Source organism: Megalobrama amblycephala, linkage group LG2, assembly GCF_018812025.1.
Source record: "Megalobrama amblycephala isolate DHTTF-2021 linkage group LG2, ASM1881202v1, whole genome shotgun sequence".
Classification (NCBI taxonomy): domain Eukaryota; kingdom Metazoa; phylum Chordata; class Actinopteri; order Cypriniformes; family Xenocyprididae; genus Megalobrama; species Megalobrama amblycephala.
Genome location: NC_063045.1, coordinates 13,096,068 through 13,112,284, shown reverse-complemented (window position 1 = coordinate 13,112,284; position 16,217 = coordinate 13,096,068). Strand labels below are relative to the sequence as shown.

Genomic DNA, 16,217 nt, shown 5'->3' with positions numbered 1-16,217 from the left:
AAACCAACTTTACTCAAGTGTTTTAAAGTTGTGATGAAACCAAAATTGGCCCTATTTACTTTGTTAGCGCACATTACTAGTCTTGTGATGAACAATTAATTCATGCAAGTTAATACACAGAAAACATTTGTTTGTTGATCTTTAATCAAAATATGAAAATTTTCTTCTGCTCTGGAATGGCGTTCCTTCTTTGATGATGTCAGTTTGACGGCTTGGGTTGGATATCCTTAACTATTCCCCTCCAACCGTCAGTCTGCTATGAGCGAGAGATGGGGAGGAGGAGCGCTAAAATTAAACCCTGCCCTCTATTCAATTCCGTTTCACTTGGAAATACGTCACAACACTGAAGTTATGACGGTTGCAACTTCCGGTTCATGGGGACATTAAAAACTGAAATACAAACCCAATTCCAAAAAAGCTGGGACACTGTACAAATTGTGAATAAAAAAGGAATGCAATAATTTACAAATCTCATAAACTTATATTTTATTCATAACATATCAAATGTTGAAAGTGAGACATTTTGAAATGTCATGCCAAATATTGGCTCATTTTGGTGCCACACTCAATTTGCAACTTATTAGGTCAATTGGCAACATGATTGGGTATAAAAAGAGCCTCTCAGAGTGGCAGTGTCTCTCAGAAGTCAAGATGGGCAGAGGATCACCAATTCCCCGAATGCTGCGGTGAAAAATAGTGGAGCAATATCAGAAAGGACTTTCTCAGAGAAAAATTGCAAAGAGTTTGAAGTTATCATCATCTACAGTGCATAATATCATTCAAAGATTCAGAGAATCTGGAACAATCTCTGTGCGTAAGGGTCAAGGCCGGAAAACCATACTGGATCCCTGTGATCTTCGGGCCCTTAGATGGCACTGCATCACATACAGGGATGCTACTGTAATGGAAATCACAACATGGGCTCAGGAATACTTCCAGAAAACATTGTCGGTGAACACAATCCACCGTGCCATTCACCGTTGCCGGCTAAAACTGTATAGGTCAAAAAAGAAGCCATATCTAAACATGATCCAGAAGCGCAGGTGTTTTCTCTGGGCCAAGGCTCATTTAAACTGGACTGTGGCAAAGTGGAAAACTGTTCTGTGGTCAGACAAATCAAAATTTTAAGTTCTTTTTGGAAAACTGGGACGCCATGTCATCCGGACTAAAGAGGACAAGGACAACCCAAGTTGTTATCAGCGCTCAGTTCAGAAGCCTGCATCTCTGATGGTATGGGGTTGCATGATTGCATTTGGCATGGGCAGCTTACACATCTGGAAAGGCACCATCAATGCTGAAAGGTATATCCAAGTTCTAGAACAACATATGCTCCCATCCAGATGTCGTCTCTTTCAGGGAAGACCTTGCATTTTCCAACATGACAATGCCAGACCACATACTGCATCAATTACAACATCATGGCTGCGTAGAAGGAGGATCCGGGTACTGAAATGGCCAGCCTGCAGTCCAGATCTTTCACCCTTAGAAAACATTTGGCGCATCATAAAGAGGAAGATGCGACAAAGAAGACCTAAGACAGTTGAGCAACTAGAAGCCTGTATTAGACAAGAATGGGACAACATTCCTATTCCTAAACTTGAGCAAATTGTCTCCTCAGTCCCCAGACATTTGCAGACTGTTATAAAAAGAAGAGGGGATGCAACACAGTGGTAAACATGGCCCAACTTTTTTGAGATGTGTTGATGCCATGAAATTTAAAATCAACTTAAAATGATACATTTCCCTTAAAATTATACATTTTCTCAGTTTAAATTTGTCATCTATGTTGTATTCTGAATAAAATACTGAAATTTGAAACTTCCACATCATTGCATTCTGTTTTTATTCACAATTTGTACAGTGTCCCAACTTTTTTGGAATCGGGTTTGTAGGAATTGCAGAACACCTGTCCCAACTTGGTGACAGTCTTGGTGGTTGTTAATCTCTTGGCCTTATTAAAATATCAACCCATTCTCACTCCCAAGGTGTCCAATACTGCCGCATGTTCAAGGGAAGTGCAGTCACTATTGGCAAAAGCGTTACGCCTAGCGCATTGCATTCAGTGAGAAAACTTCCAAACCTTCACTGAGGCAAAGAGCGAGGGGATTTAGTCTTCATGAATTATATTTCAGGGTATAATTTTTTTCATCATGACATATGCTGCAGTTCGTTGATCGGGAAGGGACATATATTTTTGGTCATGGCTTGAGATCTTATGGTGAGGGAGCAACATCTATTTCTTGACCTCTCTGTGCTTGCACATTAATTCAACCAGCAGCAGCTTGAAGTCAAAATACTGCAGTTTTTCCTTCTCTGGTCTCCCAGAAATCTGGTGGTCTGAACATGATCCAGTTTGTGGCAAACAGGCAAAAGAAATGCAGGACCAAAAGGATGCCAAATTCTGACCCTACCATCTGATTGTCGTAGCATTCTTCTTTGAAACCTGCAATTGCAGTTATAATGGAATTATCATCTTTACATGGGTTGTGTATCAGCACGACTCCTCAGCGCAGATGAATCTAATGTTTGCTGTCAGTCAACACACGTTGTGGATATAGTACCTCGAAATTACAGATTGTGTTTTGGATGACCAAAATAAGAATTTTCACCAGAAAATGTAATCTGATCAAATCTGTCACTTTTGTTCAATAAATCGCGCTGCCAATGGTGATTAAATCTAGCGATCACTTAGCTCATATCACATCAAACCGTGAAAATTATTATTATTGTTATACTTTGTTCTCAAATGGTTAATGTTAACAACATCAGCATTGTGTGACTAACGTTACGTATATTTAGTGTGTATTAGCGTTGTAGATTTCAGTTTCTGTAGTCTAATTTCTAAAGTTTATTTGTCATACTATACAATCCGCCATCAAAACGATAAGTTTAATGTTTCCAGCTGCTGTGAGAAAAGGCTGAAAATGATCCACTACCAGCAGCATCTTCACATGCCATATGGCCTACTAGCTGGGACTCCTTCTTCATGTAAACAGGTGTGACATAATGAGGCAAAGACGAACAGCGGCATGCTAGAATTTCCGTGGAAAGTATGATATTCCGACTTTTAAAAAGCATTCTTCACATCCTTGCAATTATAGTTACAACTTCAGCTCTTTGACCCACACATTTCTTCTTGAATAGGTTGTCCAGTGTCAGTGTCCTGCCTTAGGTTTGCTCTGGCTCCATGAACTATTGTTTCACAGTTTGAGCTCTTCATCATCTTTTTTAATATGGCTGGAATATGGGATATGTCCTCCGACATTGCTGTTTAAGGAATAAAAAGCTACACACCGCATCAGTTATGTTTAAAAGAATTGTTGCCAAACATATAACAAGCCAGAAACACATTAATAACTACAATAATGATCCTTTAGACTCTTAAGTATTTGTTTTATTTAAAACCAAATGGTGACTTTTTTTTAGCCATAGCAGAGTGATACATTTGCTTGTGCAACTAAAGTATGTCTTTTCATTGTGTCATATGTATTGTCTAATTTTTTAGTGTATGTACTTCCTTTGCCCACTTGTTTTCCAGCATGAAACATTGCTGTATATAGTCTCTAAAAATGGTTTCATCCCTCTTTGTTCCTCTTTTGTCCAGACTTGAAGTCATTTCTGTTGTTGCAGTTATTAACATTATATCAGTTCCATCCATCCCATGGTCGGTCTCATGGGTTTCTAGAGCTTTCAGACAATGAAATATCTTTAAACAATTAGCCTGAAAGCCTAAAATGGGTGAGATTGTTGGCACATTGCTGTCTTTTATTGGTCAGGCATGTATATCATGATATATTTTAACTCGATCCATCCATTCATCCATCCTCAATACTGCTTATCATCTGTAATGAAAAGTAAAATTTCCTCTTCACATAGTAAAAAGAAAACGCCTTTTAAAGAGTTTAGAAAGGGCCCAACCACCCATATCCTTCTATGTGTTTCTTAATGCTTTGTTATATATGATTTTATGTTTAATATTAAAACTGCTGTTACAAGTGTTGCTGCAGCAGGGATGAGTCAGAATCAGGCTTCTTCAAAAGGGTATTTATTTAGCAAAGGAACAGAACAGCACACACTAGGCAATAGCAAACAACATCACAACAATAAGAACAGACAAGGAGTGCAGGGAGTGAGCCCAATATAAAGGGTGTGCAAACGATGACGACCAGGTGCAGGGAATTCAGGGAGAGCGGGAGAGATGATGAGGGAAGTGAGTTCAGGTGTGGAACAGGGAGGATCATGGAGTCCGGGACAGGCGTGACTGTAACAACTGCAAACCAGATCTGATTAAAGGTGGTACAGAGGATGTTTTCGTCGACTGAGTTTTTGAAATGAGCGCAATGAGCGTTTTTGAAATGAGCGCATGCGGAAGAACAATCCCCCTCAGCTTCACAGCTCATTTCAAGTGAACACCTCCCAAAACTCGTGCACGAGTGTTTGTTTACCACTGGCATTCGCTGTGTTATTAAGCCGGGCACACATTTAACGACTAGCTAAAACATTCTGACTATGCTCAACACACAGCGATAGTTTCCTGCTCCTGAAGCAGATTTATATACTTTCACATGGAATTTGAACACAGACTGTAATCGCAGACTAAACGCAACTGGCTCTGACTGGACGCGTCTGAGCACGATCAGTCATAAGTATCAATTTACATTCATAATCGGCCTTACAATCGTTAAGCCACGCACACACTTAGTGGATTCATTATGTCAGACTCACCGCAGGTGACTCATAATCTGCAGTTGTTACTCCTGTCTCCTGACAAAAACATTGCATGCGGCGCCTGTGGAGTGTGGAAAGTTACTGGAGTGCGCAGCCGCGCGTCTCTCACAAGGAACGTCATGGCAGTAATTGACAAGCCAGAGGGCCAATCCGCGCACGTCTCACAATGGCAGTGATTGACAAGCCAGAGGGCCAATCGTTTACGCGATGATCGCGTAAACGATTGGCTGATGTTTTTAAGGCCCTACCTCGTGCACAGATGATGTATATTAATAATATTCCTTTCAGTGCACCTAATAAATAGTCTTTTATCACTTAGTAAAGACAGTTTCAAGTAATATTGCAAAAATGTATAAAACAAAACATCCTCTTTACCACCTTTAATTAATTCTCAGTAACACATTAATTATTTTACTGGGCTCTTTTAATTTGTGGTAGTGCACTAGGGCTCTTTGAGGGCCCAATGAGGCCCTTATGGATGCGGCTCTTTTCACTTGTTTATAATTACTACATCCTGGAGTGTTACCACAGTAACACCGCGCCTTAGTAAATGTAAAACATTTGTACAAACATTTGTATCAGGTGACACGCCTCTGCAAACTAAATGAGACGTATCTATGTATTTAAGAACCAGACAGAGCACTCTGAGAACAGGTGTTATTGTGTCAATTATAACACAAAAACACAATACAACAATGCTGTAATACACACAATACAAAATGCTCTGCTTTTGCATGCCAGGTATTTGGTGGAAAACTAATATGTCAAACTCTAATCTGATTAAAGCAACCATTTATGGAAATACGCAAAACCAAACCTTTATGCTGATATGCATAAATCTGAATTTAATTTGAATGGCAAATTCCTGAAAAGGCTGTATGTTTGACTCTTTTGTTTCTCTCTCTCTGCAGGTCAGGATGAGGACATTGCTGGAAACTCTGCATTCTTGACGTACTTGACAGTGACGATAAACTAGACAGTGTGTTGAGCTGTGTGAGAGTTGAGAGTCAGAAAATGTTTAAATATGTGACTCTATAAGAACTGTGGCGAGATGTGTCAAGAAATATCTGCAAACTACAGTATGTGAAATGTTTTAGACACTTTTTTCACACTTGTGAAAAATTCTGTAAAGTAAAAAACATGAATTTATTTTTTTTAACAATTAACCTCTGTTAAATAAATCAAATCAATATTGACCACCCTTTTCCTTTAAAACAGCTTTTGTCATAGTTTTTCTTTGTGTGTGTGTGTGTGTGTGTGTGTGTGTGTGTGTGTGAAAATGCCAACATGTAGCCTACTGAACTTATTATTAAATATGTCTGTGACAATTTACGTGATCTTCAGTGTTTACTGGGATATTTGAAGTGTTAAATACTGTATGAACACACACACACACACACGTTTGTTTTTGTGAATTGTGGGGACATTCCATAGACGTAATGGTTTTTATACTGTACAAACTGTATTTTCTATCCCCCTATCCCCCTACACTACCCATCACAGGAAACTGTGCACATTTTTGTTGTCATACATACATGTTTTCATTAGAAACCATTGTTCCTTATTCTCCTGAGCATGATGTAAGTCCAGATCAAGTTTAACCTGCTGTCACGTCATTATATTACCTTAATGCTCTTCTCAAGGTGAAGTTGTTCATTCTGAGAAATCTTCAGGATAAACATTTGCTTAAATTATGATTCTGCAAAATGTCAGAAGATCGGACAAGCTGTCAATATGCCAATTTGTGACTAATGTCAGTTTTTCATTGATATAAATTACTGATTCACGGATTAATCACTGATTTGCTAATTTACTCATTTTACTAAATCATCCATTTAGTTGTTGATGTTGTTCCAGACTGTTTGATCAGAAAAAAAGATTGTATGAAAGATTTTTTTTATTTGTTTGTTTTGTTTAAACCAATTCATAGTTTAAATGAATGAGAATCTTTCTGGTTCTACATCGAATATATAAATTAAATGAGGCAAAACATATACAGCAATATAAACATATATATTTCAAAAGTTAGTTTCTTCATTGTTGACATAATTCGAAAATTGTCAACACGAAAGGGTTTTTTTTGGAAATACTTTATTGGCAGTTCATATTAACGGCGTTTACAAGATTAACTCTTATTTTTATCAGTAACAGTTGACGTTATATTTTGGACATTTGCTGGTGTTTTTGAGTATCAGAGCTCTGCTGCCCTCTGTAGGTCATTTATGGTCGTTCAGATCTGCGCATCACCCTACAAGAGAACAGTGGAAATGGAAAATGTGTGCATCAACATATGGAAGAAGTTTATCCTGACAGGCATTTGGTTTTGAAATTATCCTGATTTTATTCATTTGGATGGCAAAAGTTTTCTAAAGAAGAATAGAAGAAGAGAAACTTAAATAAATGCAAAGAAAATGTATTTATTATTTTTATACTTTGTGATTTTTTCACATTACTCTCCTCATATGTAACTGAGGTTTACAGCAGGTGATAACAGTGATTAACATTTACATTTGCAGTTAGCCTCCTGAGCATCATAAAATCATCAAACAAGCCCGTTTGCTCAGAATGACTTGTTCTCCATGTACAACGTTTTGAGAAGTTTGGATGTAGTTAGCCTATTATGGGTCATACCAGACACATAAAAACTTGGTCCATGTATGACATGTAGTTATGCAAATTATGTTTATGCATAATTACTTGCAACTAACCCTAAACCAAACTCTAATCCTGGGTAACCCGTATACAAGTTGTTAATTAATATTACTCAGTAGTTTAATGTACAATTACAGTGTAACAAAGACACCTTAAAATAAAGTGTAACCAAAAACTGTATCTCCTAATCTGTTTAAAAGAACAAAATTCTTTTGGTAACTGTCAGCATGATCTAGAGCTGATTTGTGCAAAGTTCAGTGAAGTTCTGACAAATAAAGAATAAAAATTCTTATTTCTTCAGAATCTTTGCTTTACTAATGATACTCTTTATTAATTACTTTACTCTCTGTTACTCACTAGCGTTTGGAAACCATTTTTGGTGTTAAACTGGTTTAAGTCTTATCTTTCAGTTTATTTCCTTGGGAAGATGTTGGTCCAATGTTGGTTCAGTTCAGTTTGGTGTCCCACAGGGTTCAATTTTGAGTCCCCTTATTTTTAGCATGTACATCTTTCCTCTTGGGCAGCTTTTAAGATCCCTTGATCTTAAGTTTCATTTCTACTCAGACAACAGCCAGATTTATATTCATACAAAAACTGCTGATAATGCAGCTATTGGTTTTCTTGAACACTGCATTTCTGAGGTAAAAATTTCTCAAAACTTTCTCTGTCTCAACAGTGATAAGACAGATGCTTATCGGTTCACCACATCAAATTAATAAAAGTGGAAGGCTCTGCTCTAAAGTTTCGAACAAAATTTAAAAAATTGGTTGTGATATTTGACACAAACTTAACAATTGACCCTCACGTCCAGAATACAGTTAAAAATTAATTTGTTCATCTCAGAAACATTGCAAGACTGCGCTCCATGTTATCCTTCTCTGTTGCTGAAATACTGATCAACGCTATTGTTTTTTCACACATCGATTACTGTAATGCTCTTCTTGCTGGGGTCTCTAAATAAATTGCAGTCTGTTCAAATTCTGCTGCTAAGATCCTGACAAGGACCAGGACAAGTGAGCACATCTCTCCAGTTTTAGAGTCATTGCACTAGCTCTCTGTCAGGTTTCGGATTGATTTTAAAATCCTCATGCTGACCTACAAGGTCTGGTATGGCACCACATTACTTTTAAACTGTCTACGCAAGGCGTGATCTCACCATGAGACATCATATCTGCAATAATTCTAACAGTGTGTAATAATAATATGTCTGACTCAATGACGTAAAGTCTCAAATCTACTATCTCATCAACAGAATGAAAAATTTGGTGTTGGTCCTTTTTTCATCAAAGCCATTCAGACACTTCATGCAAATCATAACCTTTCTGTCAAACTGAAAAGGAAAAGATTTATTGTGCATCAGGCTTATACATTAAATAAGTCCAGCCACTATAAAGGACTGCTTTTGCTTAAGTTGTCTTTTGTCCTGATGAAATCTTTTATTAGAGAAAATAGATATACATCAAATGAGAAATTTATTTCTCATTGTACAACAAATGAGAGGTTATTTCTCATGACTTTGATAGGATAGGAATGATCCCTTTTGAACTCCAAAACGAAGATTTGTTTCATTTAGTTTGGTTTTTGTGAATGTACTATACTAAAAATCTCTGCTGATTTTCTCACACTGATCTATATAAATGTCTCATTTATATAAGTGTTTCCCCATCACATTGAAAAGGTTTTTTAATAATCTGTATGGCACATCTGAAGTTGCACAACATTACAGAGATATTCAGAGGTGTCCACCAAAGAAAATCCTTCATTTGATGGTGCAATTGTGTCTTTTTGTCCACAGCAACAGTTCCACAAATACATTTGGGAGTGAAAAATGATTCACTATATCTACTGGTTTGACCCTATTTGAGACATATATGGACTTTCACCAAATAACAAGTAACAACAGTGAAACAGCCCATATGATGCTCTCATTCTGATGATGTTTTGTCTCATTGTGGATCATTATGTGGCTGAATTAATGGATTGGAATTATTTATGAGTTCTTTTTTTTTTTTTATTGTAAATTGTGATTGTTATGACAAATTTGCTCAAACAATTGAGCCATATGTGCCAGAGCCATTTTGTTGTGTGTGTGTGTTGCAATGTTTTTGTTAGGCACTGGGTGGCGCTGTAACATTAGCCATAAAGATAAGAAATAGGACAAAAAGTCACAGACAATGGTAAACAGTTTAATGGTTTTTAGGATACTAACAGGACACCAGAAAATCAAGCTTTTGCAAACTAGTGTTATTTTAGTATCATTAAATTAATGAATTTTTTAATTTTTTTTTTTATATTGTATATTATGTTTTTCATTTTAATTTAAGTTCAAATTTTAGTAATTTTGTGATGTTTTTTTCCATATATTTGCCTATAACATTTCCATAACATGCCTATATAGTTTTTATTTTTCCTTTCAATTTTAGTTATATTTCTTTCAGTACATCAAAGTAAACTAAATGAAAATGAGAAATGTTTCCTTGTAAAATAGTGGAAATAAAATAAAATATAAGGGTTTTTATTTCAGTTAAGATTTATTGTATTTCAAGCAACACCATTCATTTATGGTTTTAGTTTTAGATAACTATAATACACATGATGCAAACACATTAAGTCTTCCTCTGTCTGAACTAAAGCCTCTGAGAATGACTCTAATATCAAAACAATATTACAAAAAAATGAACATAACACTGCCATTGTATGACTTCAAGTAATTAAGCACATTTTCAATATAATGGCCAATATAATGACATCAAATAACTATAAAAAAAATAATAAAATAAACAAATACAATATAATTATTTTTATTTTTTTTTTTACACTATTACACAAAAATGAAAATAACACTGCCAGTGTATGACTCCAAGTATGACACCCAAGTATGAAAGCTATCATCAATACTGCTTGCACTTTCTTAAATATATGTTTTACATTCAAATTATGGGAGACTGTGCAAAAATGTATGTGGATTAAAGCTTTGAGTCTTTCTTTTAACAGCTGACTAGTTTTGAAGCACACTTCGTCCCCTCAGGATGAACCCGTACTAAGAACCCGATGATCAAATCAGACACAACAACAATTTTAGATTTTTGCCAGTGAGTAACAAGAGGAAGAAAGGAAAAAGCTAATGGTGAAGCAAAGTATGTGAGAGAAAGAGAGAGAGAGAGAGAGAGAGAGAGAGAGAGAGGGGAAGAAAAGTATTAGATATCCTGAACTGTCTACAAACATTGCAAAAATGGGGCAAAACTGCCCGTTTGAAAGTATTGGACCAGCACTTATTTAAAGAGCAACTACTGAGATATCAAAGAAATGTTATTTGTGAGTTTTCATTTCTGTGGGGTGGAAACACATCCTTGAATATTTATTAAGCAACCCCAAAAAAGTGATGAAGAAAGTCAGGCATGATATGGTAAATGAGGAACACTTCTGCTGGTTCCCATAACAACCCTTTTGTGAAGATCACGGTACCGTGTCATGCTAACATTTCAGAAACAATTGCAAAAAAAAATGAATCATGCACTTGATATATTCCATTTGCAATTTTCATATGTTATTCCACGTCACAGATTTCTGTTCGGTTTCTGCTTTAATTTGTGGCGGAAAGTGTTCTTACACAACATCCGCCGTGCTCGCGCTTGATTTAGTGGAAGTAAAAGGTTACTGCATGCAGGGACGTGTTCCCACACACTCGGAAATTCACACATTATTTCATCCACTCACGTTTTAAGCGCCACACTGGCCTTATTAAAGTGCTCTGTTTCTCTCGCTCTCTCTTTCGGCTCACAGGGGGCAGTACATTAATAAGGAGTTTTATTAGTGCTTGCAGTATGTTGCCTGGAGATAACAATATCACCTTTGGCCTGGCAACATTTAGCTTCACATGTCGTACGTGTGCGCCGTTTACCTGAGGAATTGATGCACTGTGGGAGAACGACAAGCCGGTGGAGAGAGTGGGATGCTCTGGGAAATGTTCTGATGGGAAACCCTGGGTCCGGCCATTCATGTGGACATACATTTGACACGTGCCACTTACCTGAATATTGTTGCGGTCCAGGTACAGCCCTTCATGACCATGGTGTTCCCTGGTGGAAGTGGAACTCTTTCAGCAGGATAATGCACCCTGCCATGGAACATGATGAAGAGTTCAAGGTATTGCCCTGGCCTCCAAATTCTCCAGATCTCAGTACAACTGAGCTTCTGTGGGATGTGCTGGACCTGCAGGATTAATGGAGTTATATTGCTATGCGTAACATATAATTTGTATTGTTAATTAAAACAGAAAAGTAAGTAAATTTAAGCAATCTGGTTGTTATATTCGTGTTATGTAAGATCAACGGCGCTGCCAATGTGTCTATTCACAACGTGATTTTGCAGCGTTGAATACTGTAGCCAATCACATGGATTTCTATTGAAATAATGACCAATCAGAGGTGTTAGTTACCGGTTGTCCTAACCAGCCGCGACGGTGATAAGCATAAACGGTTTCTATTTTTTTTTTTTTTTTTTTTGCAGCTGGAACAAGAACACAATGTATGGCAATTATAATCTCAGGTAATGTTTATGTGCTTTATTTAATGTTAAAAGCGTGTAATGTGACTTTGAATTTAGTGCTCTCAGCTTTGTAGCCGTAGTAAAAGGAACAATGGATAAATCACCTCAGGTCTGGAAATTAAAGGTGCCCTAGAACTTTTTTTAAAAAGATGTAATATAAGTCTAAGGTGTCCCCTGAATGTGTCTGTTAAGTTTCAGCTCAAAATACCTCACAGATTTTTTTTAATTAATTTTTTTAACTGCCTATTTTGGGGCATCATTATAAATGAGCCGATTCAGGGCTACTGGCCCTTTAATTCTCGTGCTCCACGCCCACGGAGCTCAAGCTTGCCTTGAACAGTGCATAAACAAAGTTTACACAGCTAATATAACCCTCAAATGGATCTTTACAAAGTGTTCGACATGCATGCGTCGGATTATGTGAGTATTGTATACTGTTATATTGTCTACATTGATTCTGAATGAGTTTGAGGCTGTGCTCCGTGGCTAACGGCTAATGCTACACTGTTGGAGAGATTTATCAAGAATGAAGTTGTGTTTATGCATTATACAGACTGCAAGTGTTTAATAATGAAAATAGCGACGGCTCTCTTGTCTCCGTGAATACAGGAAGAAACGATGGTAACTTTAACCACATTTAACAGTACATTAGCATCATGCTAACAAAACATTTAGAAAGACAATCTACAAATATCACTAAAAATATAATGTAATCATGGATCATGTCAGTTATTATTGCTCCATCTGCCATTTTTCGCTATTGTTCTTGCTTGCTTACCTAGTATGTTGATTCACCTCTGCAGATCCAGACGTTACTGGCTGCCCTTGTCTAATGCCTTTCATAATGTTGGGAACATGGGCTGGTATATGCAAATATTGGGGGCGTACACCCCGACTGTTATGTAACAGTCGGTGTTATGTTGAGATTCGCCTGTTCTTCTGAGGTCTTTTAAACAAATGAGATTTATATAAGAAGGAGGAAACAATGGAGTTTGAGACTCACTGTATGTCATTTCCATGTACTGAACTCTTGTTATTTAACTATGCCAAGATAAATTCAATTTTTCATTCGAGGGCACCTTTAAACAAATGGAAGCAAGAACATTCAAACTGTGAACAAGCAAGTGTATTTTACGACAAAGATTGTTTTAGAAGCTCAGTATGTATTTGAATTTGAATATGTACTTATCCATTTCCTTGCGAGTGCCGTCAAGTTTAAAGTCCCCCTGAAATCAAAATTTAAGTTTTTTAGCTTTTAGTATGAATATGTTAAGGTTAAGGTTATGAATAAGCTGGTGTGTTCCAAAATAATGACAAAATTCACATTTAGGAGATAAGCATTCAAATCTTACAGTCTCTCACTTCTAATAATAATAATTCATGACATCACCGCGCACTTCAGCTTCTCATCAAATCTTCGGTCGAATCAAAAGCTCTGTAGAATCTGAAGCCCCGCCTCCTCTTACACTATAAACAGACACTGAAGCTGTGGCTGAAATCGGCCACATGTTCACACATACTAATTTCTACATGGTGGATGGCACATAGTGCACTATATAGAGGATAGGGAATGATTCAGACAGTGTAAATATGCTTTCCATTGACACGAATGAAGTCTGTTTGTCACGTGAACCACCGCAGCGCGAGAACAGTCTGCTCTGGTCCAGAAAGCACTGCGCGGATCATATGCGCCAGTCGGCTCAGACCACAAAACTTATTGGACCCATTTGAATTCTGCACAGAATGCTGTATATTAAAGGGATATAGAAGAGATTAGGAGGAGAAAAGGTTAGAGATTAGAAGGAAATTAAAGCTTTACCGAGCTTAGCGGCTCTGGCCGAGCTGTGATATAAACGAAACGCTATTGGCTATTTAAAAAAAGGGGCGGGGCTGTTTGATACCGCCTTGTCTTCAGCTGAAATTACATCAACACATTGAATAATGCTGCACGTTCCAAGACTCTTCAGTGAGCCTTTAATCTCTGGTGCCATGCAAATGCCGCGAGAGCCCACCCACAGTCTGTTCTGATTGGCTGTGGTTTTGAGTGATTGACTTTTAGATAAAATATTTAAAAAATAAAAATTGTAATAATTTAATATATTAATTCACAACACATGCAAATGCACATGAATTTGTTCTTAAAATCACCATGAAATCAAAATTGACGTTTCTTTCTTGCAATATTAATAATAATAGTAATAATATTGCAGTATTAAATGATTTATCCGTGCACATGGTTTTTTTTTACATTCGTGTGCCCTTGTAATTTTTAATCAAAATAATTTCTCCTCCCTCTTGCAGTGACATCTCTTCTAATGAAGTGTTTACTGGCATGAGGGCGGGGCAACCTGTCACTCACATGAGATCAACCAATTGCAAACCACAACCAATCAATTTCTGATGGACAAAATAAGTCCCGCCTTACATCATCTCTTGTTCGAGAAGCCGTTTCATTCGGATATATGTCACAACAGGAAAGGTATCGCAACTTCCATGCCATGAAAACTTAAACAAGATGCAGTTTCGCGTGAAAACGTGTAGAAAGTTCCTCGAGCAATGCAAGTTGTAGTACCCTCAAAACAAGTTCAAACACAAAAGAAAATGTAATCTTAAAACACATTCATAAGGCCACCTGGAGTAGCCTATATAATTTTAGAATGAAAGTGATTGATGAGTCATGATTTAATAGTCAAAACGTTTGTAAGCAGATTTCACGCACAAATCCGTGTGTACGCACAGTTGAATGATACACAGTTTTTAATACAAAAATATAAAAACAGTTGAAAGTATACAGTGTATAGTGTGCAGTATGCACTGAGCAGTATGTTAATTTTCCATTTCTGTATTCAACAGTGTCTTTGCAATCTGACGCATTTCAGCAGTAACGTGTCCCTTACATGCGGCAGTCCAGCACTAATCTGAGAAGGATGGACGACCCAAATGAATACGATTCAAATAAAACAATGGCAACATGTGGTGTGCTGCCCAGAATGCAGAGGAGGGTGCAAAATCCCAGAACAAGAGTACTAAAAGTAAAGAGGATTTAAATAGAGACAGGCAAGAAAAAGAGGGAGACCGAGAGAGAGAGAAACTTTTTGAAGATGTCATATTTTGAAAGTGGGCTTCACACTCCGCTAGAAATCGAGAAGCCTTCGGGGCAGAGTTGTCCTTCTTACAAGATGGATTTGAAAGCAAAAAAGGATGACAAATGTGAAAGCACAAGGACAAGATCAGAGAGGAGAATATAATAGAATGAGAGAATAATAGAATTTAATGGAATAGAAATATTTCTAGGGTAGTTCATTTTCTTGAATAGAATAGAATAGAATAGAATAAGATATCAGCTAACAAAACTATGTTCTAAGAACATTTTGCTAACGTATCTATTAAGAAAGGATTATTTCTAAATGTTCGGACACATCCAGTTATTAAATTTAAGTTTTTCCCTTTGCTATACGAACTTTAAGGGAACATTCCATTTCATCATTTTGCATTATGGAAACTTTCCTTTTGAATATTTTCTGAAAAATTCTGTAACAAGTAAATTGAACATTTAAAAAACATTAAATGAACCAACACGTTACAGAAAAAAACGTCCCATGAACGATGTATAAATAATGTTTTTGACCAACTTTTGATAACATTATTAAAGACCAGATAACACTGAAAGAACGTTTATTCATAACTTTAAGAGAACCTTGCCAAAACGTTTGCTAACGTTCTGAGAACATTCCCAGTTGGTATAACCTGTTGTGAAGAGAAGATCTCTGTTTGAGACAATTAATCAGGGTTCGTGTTAAATGATTGTCCCAATCAGTGAAATTGCCCTAAAAATTGCTGCATATTCTTTCTCTGCCTCTCTCAAGTAGGCTACACAAACACAGAGGAGATGCTGTTCCCCTGTTTGAAATACTTAATTTAACTATATTAATGCTAAATGTACTATACTTAAAAATGCCGTTTTCAATTAAAACGTGTCTGAGTAAAAAATATCAGTGCCGTTGTGTATTTCCCTCCAAAATGCGCAATCATCAGAAAATAGATAAAAAACACCCACATATGGCTCATCTCGAATAGACAGAACGAGGAGAATATATAGGACAGGAATGTTAAAACGGCTTTAAATATCTAAAATGCAAATACTTATGTAAAAAGCTTTGAAATAATCTCTACAACGCACTTCAACAGTGTCTTTTTCAATCCACACGCAGCGCAGAAACGCGCTATTTTTTCTACAGCTGTGGCTTTAACTCTCTCCTTCCACTGCAGGATCCCTTGCCTACACGTTC

The 16,217-nt window shown here is 36.9% G+C and overlaps 1 long non-coding RNA gene across 1 annotated transcript in view; it reads left to right on the top strand.

Moving 5' to 3' along the window:
* Positions 1-5,968, top strand: part of LOC125263696 — a 35,427-nt gene extending 29,459 nt beyond the window's left edge. Inside the window, exon 3 of the long non-coding RNA XR_007183872.1 lies at positions 5,640-5,968. This is a non-coding gene — a long non-coding RNA (uncharacterized LOC125263696). The remainder of the gene's footprint in view (positions 1-5,639) is intronic.
* Positions 5,969-16,217: the final 10,249 nt, after the last annotated feature.